Source organism: Triticum urartu, chromosome 2, assembly GCF_003073215.2.
Source record: "Triticum urartu cultivar G1812 chromosome 2, Tu2.1, whole genome shotgun sequence".
Classification (NCBI taxonomy): Eukaryota; Viridiplantae; Streptophyta; class Magnoliopsida; order Poales; family Poaceae; genus Triticum; species Triticum urartu.
Genome location: NC_053023.1, coordinates 548,571,123 through 548,577,820, shown reverse-complemented (window position 1 = coordinate 548,577,820; position 6,698 = coordinate 548,571,123).

Below are 6,698 nucleotides of genomic sequence, written 5' to 3'. Positions count from 1 at the left end.
GCCTCCTCGCGGCCGGCTTCTCGAAGTCAGCCCTCCCATGGCTTTCTTCATGAGGGCCAAAGTCGGGCCGCCTTCCGAAAGCCAGCCTGGGTGACAGCCATCAAGGGGAAGGCGGCCCCATGTCTTGGATTCTTGAGAGCCGGACGGGCTCGTAATTTTTTTAGAAGGGCCAGGGGAAGCCGGCTAGGCTACCCATGGCTATTTACTCTGACAGAACCCGAGTAATGTAGCGCAGTAAGTGAAGTACAAAGGCACAAATAGTATGAACATGCGTGAAATATAGGCATTTGTCTCTTACTACCACTAAATGTTGATCTAAAAAAATGTTGTACGTGCAATGCCCGGTGATGTTATGGAGTACGTGCCTACTCTCCTACTACTATATTAATTGGAGGCACATATTAGGTTTTATAATTGTTTACGTATATGTCCCGAGACCTTCCAACTATACGTGTCTTTCTCTTCGGGTCGCACTTTGTATCGTTCATACCACTAGTACTACTACATATGGTCTCCATCCCAGAAGTGGAGACGCTCTACCACGCTGTTCATGTCCCACTCCTTTCGCTGACGTGTGGGACATCCAGCACGTGTCGTATTTGGCACTCCTTCGTTGTAAGAGTTGAAACGCTAGCATTCACCAGAAACAAAAAATAAATATAAATCAGTAGTGATACTATACCATGTGGTTTCCTTGCTCCTCGATATCGGAAAGAATACTTCCGTTCACCGATAAGTGGGACGTCGACCATCCTGGTCCACTTGCCATGCTCGTAGAACTCCAAGGGAGAGTCACCCCGGTCGTCGCGCCGCTGAAAGTGCAACTATCCCTTGATGGTTTTGGTAATTCCTAACAACATATAGCTCATTGAGCTAATGCTATTTCAAGATATATCTCAGGAAAGCTCAATGATTGGCATGGCATGGATGACAAAAGTGGACCCCTCAAAATGCTAAGAACAAAAGGATTGGCTCAAGCTCAAACCTCAAGACTCTACATTTTCTATTTTAGTGATCCAAGATCACATTGAGTCTATAGGAAAAGCCAATACTATCAAGGAGGGATGAGGTGTTGCTTAATGAGGCTCTTGCTCAAAATGCTTAGTGATATGCTCCAAAGCCCTCCACTACTTCCTCACATCCACATATGACCTAAACCAAAAGTTAAACTCGGCCCCACCGATTCTTTCTATCCGGCGCCACCGAGTTCAGATGTCATAGCCACTGCCACAAACCCTAGGCAAATCGGTCTCACCGATAGGGATCTCGGTCTCCCCGAGATGGGATTGTAATCTCTCTGTTTCTCTTCGTAACGTTTCGGTCCCACCGAGATGAGCGATCGGTCCCACCGAGGTTGCAATGTAAACTCTCTGTTCCCCTTTCATAACATTTCGGTCTCACCGAGATGAGCGAATCGGTCCCACCGAGTTTACCTGACCAACTCTCCGGTTAGCTTATTACCAAAATCGGTCTCACCGAGTTTGTGTAATCGGTCTCACCGAGATTACGTTATGCCCTAACCCTAACCATATCGGTCCTACTGAGTTGCATGTCAGTCCCACTGAAAATCCTAACGGTCACTAGCTTTGCTGAATCGGTCCGACCGAGTTTATCAATTCGTTCCCACCGAGATTGGCAAGTTGTGTGTAACAGTTAGATTTTGTGCCCCTCCACCTACTCTTCATTCGTGGAGAGAGCCATCGGAACGAACCTACACTTCCAACTTACTTTTTCTGAGAGAGAGAACCACCTACACTTGTGTTGAGGCCAAGATATTCCATTCTCACCATATGAATCTTGATCTCTAGCCTTCCCCAAGTAGCTTTCCACTCAAATCTTCTTTCCACCAATTCCATATCCTGTGAGAGAGAGTTGAGTGTTGGGGAGACTATCATTTGAAGCACAAGAGCAAGGAGTTCATCATCAACACACCATTTGTTACTTCTTGGAGAGTGGTGTCTCCTAGATTGGCTAGGTGTCACTTGGGAGCCTCCAACAAGATTGTGGAGTTGAACCAAGGAGTTTGTAAGGGCAAGGAGATCGCCTACTTCGTGAAGATCTACCGCTAGTGAGGCAAGTCCTTCGTGGGCGATGGCCATGGTGGGATAGACAAGGTTGCTTCTTCGTGGACCCTTCGTGGGTGGAGCCCTCCGTGGACTCGCATAGTCGTTACCCTTCGTGGGTTGAAGTCTCCATCAACGTGGATGTACGATAGCACCACCTATCAGAACCACGAAAAAAACATCTGTGTCTCCTATTGCGTTTGAATCCTCCAAACCCTTCCCTTTACATTCTTGCAAGTTGCATGCTTTACTTTCCGCTGCTCATATACTCTTTTGCATGCTTGCTTGAATTGTGTGGAGATTGCTTGACTTGTGCTAAGATAGCTAAAATCTGCCAAGAACTAAAATTGGGAAAAGGATAAGTTTTATTTGATCAAGTAGTCTAATCACCCCCCCTCTAGACATACTTTCAATCCTACAACTGGTATCAGAGCTTTGGTCTCCATTTGCTTTGATTTCTATAGCTTTTGGTAGTCATAGCCTTGGTTTCACAACCTAGGATAGTATGGCGTCTAGCGAGGGAAATTACCACCGTAGAGGTCCTTACTTTGATGGTACTAATTTTGCTAGTTGGAAGCATAAGATGAAAATGCATATTCTTGGACATAACCCCGTCGTATGGGCTATTCTATGTATTGGCTTGCAAGGTGAATTCTTTGATGGGAGAGAACCGAACCGTGAAGCTACCGCGTAAGAGTTGAAGATGCTGCAATACAGTGCTCAAGCTTGTGATATCCTCTTCAACGGATTGTGCCCCAAAGAATTCAACAAAATCAGCCGTCTTGAGAATGCAAAGGAAAATTGGGATACTTTGATTGATATGCACAAAGGTACCGACTCCGTCAAGGAATCCAAGTTGGATGTGCTTCAAAGTCAACTTGACAAGTTCAAAATGAAGGATGGTGAAGGTGTCGCTGAAATGTACTCTAGGCTTGCTCTTATCACAAATGAGATTGTTGGCTTAGGAAGTGAAGAGATGACCGACAAATTCATCATCAAGAAGATCCTAAGAGCTTTGGACGGAAAATATGATACCGTATGCACATTGATCCAAATTATGCCCAATTACAAAGATCTCAAGCCAACGGAAGTCATTGGAAGAATTGTTTCTCATGAGATGTCACTCAAGGATAAGGAGGAGCTCCATAACAAGTCAAGTGGTGCTTACAAAGCCTCGTGTGAAGCTCCCACATCATCAAGTCAGAAACAAACCTTCAATGAAGAATTGAGCCTGATGGTGAAGAACTTCAACAAGTTCTACAAGAGTAGAAGCAAAGAGAGAAGTTCCAAGTCAAGGTCCTACAATGACAAAAGATCTTCTAGTCGAGAGCGAAATTGCTACAATTGTGGAAGACCTGGACACTATTCCAATGAGTGTACGGCACCCTACAAGAGAAGATAAGATTCTACAAAAAGAAGAAGTAGAAGAGAAGAATCACCATCAAGAGAGAGAAGGAGTAGAGATGATCGTTATGAACGAAGAACATCCCGGAGAACCAAGGATTCGGAAAGGAAGGACAAGTCATCAAGGAGCTACACAAAACGAAGACATCAAGCTTATGTTGGTGAATGGGTATCCGGCTCCGACTCCGACAATCACTCTGAGAGAAGCTATCACTCCGACTCCGAATATACTCAAGATGAAGGTGTTGCCGATCTAGCACTTGTGTCAACCAACTCCTACGACATATTTGATTCACCAAATGAAGGACTTAGAAGATGCTTCATGGCTAAAGGCCCAAAGGTATCACAGCCCGAGTATGTTGATTTCAATAGTGATGAAGATGACTTGTTAGGTGATGATGATCTACTTGTTGACAACTCTGGTGATGAATACTATGATGAAACGTCAATTAATCATGCTAATAAAGATAAAACGAATGACAGTGATAAGGAGAAGATTGAGTTTCTAACTAAAGAACTAAACACTCTTAAGTTAGCTCATGAAACTATCTTAGGAGATCATCGAGAACTTTTAAGGACTCATGAGAAATTACGTTTTGAAAAGCTCAACCTTGAGCAAGAATATGAGTTCTTAAAGGCAATCAATGATGATCTTCGCAAGAAAAGTTCTTCTTACATTGCCAAGCGTTTACTCTTATCCACTTAAATGCCTCAAGTCAAGTCTAGTAACAAGAACAAGAAAGATTCTTCCTCTAGTAGTAACAATAATCATGCTAAATCTAATGTTGTTGCTTCTAGTAGTTCTCTTGATTCCACTAATGATTCTCTTAGCCAAGTTACACTTGAGCAAGAAAATAGCTTATTGAAGGGAATTATAGAGAAAGGTGTTTACAAGAGCCTTGCCGGGAGTAAGCAATTCGAGGAAATTGTACGCAAGCAAGGAAGGCACCGGAAGAACCAAGGTGTTGGTTTTGAACGAAAGTTCAATGCCAATGGAGTTGAGTGGGAAGAAGATCAATACCCCAAGACAAAGTTTGTTCCTCAACAAAACAAGTATGATCCTACTTCCTCAAAGGGACACAAGCTCAAGATGATCTTCCACCACAAGACCACGAGCAAAAAGGCAAGGATAAGCTTCAAGAGGAAATTGATGCATTTGAAGAAGCACCCATAGCCTTAGTCAAGTGGGTTCCCAAGACTACATCAAGTTCTACTTCCTCAAGTATGACTACAACTCCAAGGATTCCCATCAAGATGATGTGGATCCCGAAGAAGAATAACTAGAGAGTTCCTGAGGGTGACTCCGCCACCATACTTCACTCTTATCATTTTGGCAAGAACAAGTGCAATCAACTTCCACATCTTGCACTAGTTCAAGGAGTCACAAACCCTCTTGTTGGTAAGTGTCGGTGTCAAAACCGGTGGATCTCGGGTAGGGGGTCCCGAACTATGCGTCTAGGCGGATGGTAACAGGAGGCAGGGGACACGATGTTTTACCCAGGTTCGGGCCCTCTCGATGGAGGTAAAACCCTACGTCCTGCTTGATTAATATTGATGATATGGGTAGTACAAGAGTAGATCTACCACGAGATCAAGGAGGCTAAACCCTAAAAGCTAGCCTATGGTCTGATTGTTGTTCGTCCTACGGACTAAAAACCCTCCGGTTTATATAGACACCGGAGAGGGCTAGGGTTACACAGAGTCGGTTACAATGGTAGGAGATCTACATATTCGTATCGCCAAGCTTGCCTTCCACGCCAAGGAAAGTCCCTTCCGGACACGGGACAAAGTCTTCAATCTTGTATCTTCATAGTCCAGGAGTCTGGCCGAAGGTATAGTCCGGCTATCCGGAAACCCCCTAAACCGGGACTCCCTCAGTAGCCCCTGAACCAGGTTTCAATGACGACGAGTCCGGCGCGCAGATTGTCTTCGGCATTGCAAGGAGGGTTCCTCCTCCAAGTACTTCATAGAAGATTTTGAACACAAAGGTAGTGTCCGGCTCTGCAAAACAAGTTTCCACATATTGCCATAGAGAGAATAATATTTACACAAATCTAATCTGCTGACGTATTCCGTAGCATGACATCACACCACGGCTAAGTCATTATTCGAATCATTTTACTGTCCCACCTCAACGCACTTAGCGAGGCGGTTTCCTTGGCACGTCTTGTCAAAGCAGAGATCATGTCCCCTTATTCTAGGATTCTCATCAATACGGGCGTGGGCAACCCAACCGTACCCGTTGGAATGTTTTCTCGATCCAAGGCGAGTCCCAAACGGTCACGGGGAAGGCCCTTGGTATTCAACCTCTTATAAAGAGACCAAGGCCTTACTCCTTTCTTTCAATCTCAAACGAGTTCGCCCTTCGCCTCGAGTTCCAACACCCAAGGCTCCAGATTTCAGGCGCTTCGGACCTTCGACAATGTTCGGTTTTGACCTTAGAGGCCGATGGATGCCCTCCTCCATCACGGAGGAGGACGTGTTGAAGTTGAGAGAGGCCAGGTTCTTGACTGGCGAAATCTCGCATAGGCTGCCTGCTCAAGGGCAGGTCATTTCCACTCCCAAGCCTGGTGAGAGTGTGGTGTTCATGTCTCACTTCCTTCGGGGGCTAGGATTCCCGATGGATCCCTTCGTGAGGGGGCTCATGTTTTATTATGGGCTGGAATTTCACGACTTAGCTCCGGAGTCCATCCTCCATATTTCCTCATTCATCATCGTGTGTGAAGCCTTCCTCCGTATTACTCCTCACTTTGGACTATGGCTCAAGACCTTCAAAGTAGAGCCGAAGATGATCGAGGGACGGCACGCGGAGTGCGGAGGTGCTTTTATAAGCAAGAATGCTGGTGCTCCATGGCCCGAGGGCTCTTTCCAAGGGGAGTCCAACTTATGGCAACGAGAGTGGTTTTATATCACATCTCCCAGGAGCACCAAGTGGGTGGCGCTGCCTACTTTCCGCTCGGGTCCCCCGCCACGACTGGCGTCATGGGTCAATAAGGGGCTAGACTGGGGGCCAGCAAAGGACGTGCCTTTGTTGCAGGGCCGCATCTGAGATCTCCTAGAAAGAGACATCAGTCTAGTCATGGTGACGCAAGTTATGTAAATTCGTCGAGTTCTGCCCTGCAAACGTCGCCCCCTTTGCCTGTGGGAGTTCAACCCAGAGGGACCACGAGTTCTCAAACATTTTCTTGGCATGACGCCCGTGGATATGTACAAATTGTTCTTCGGACCACA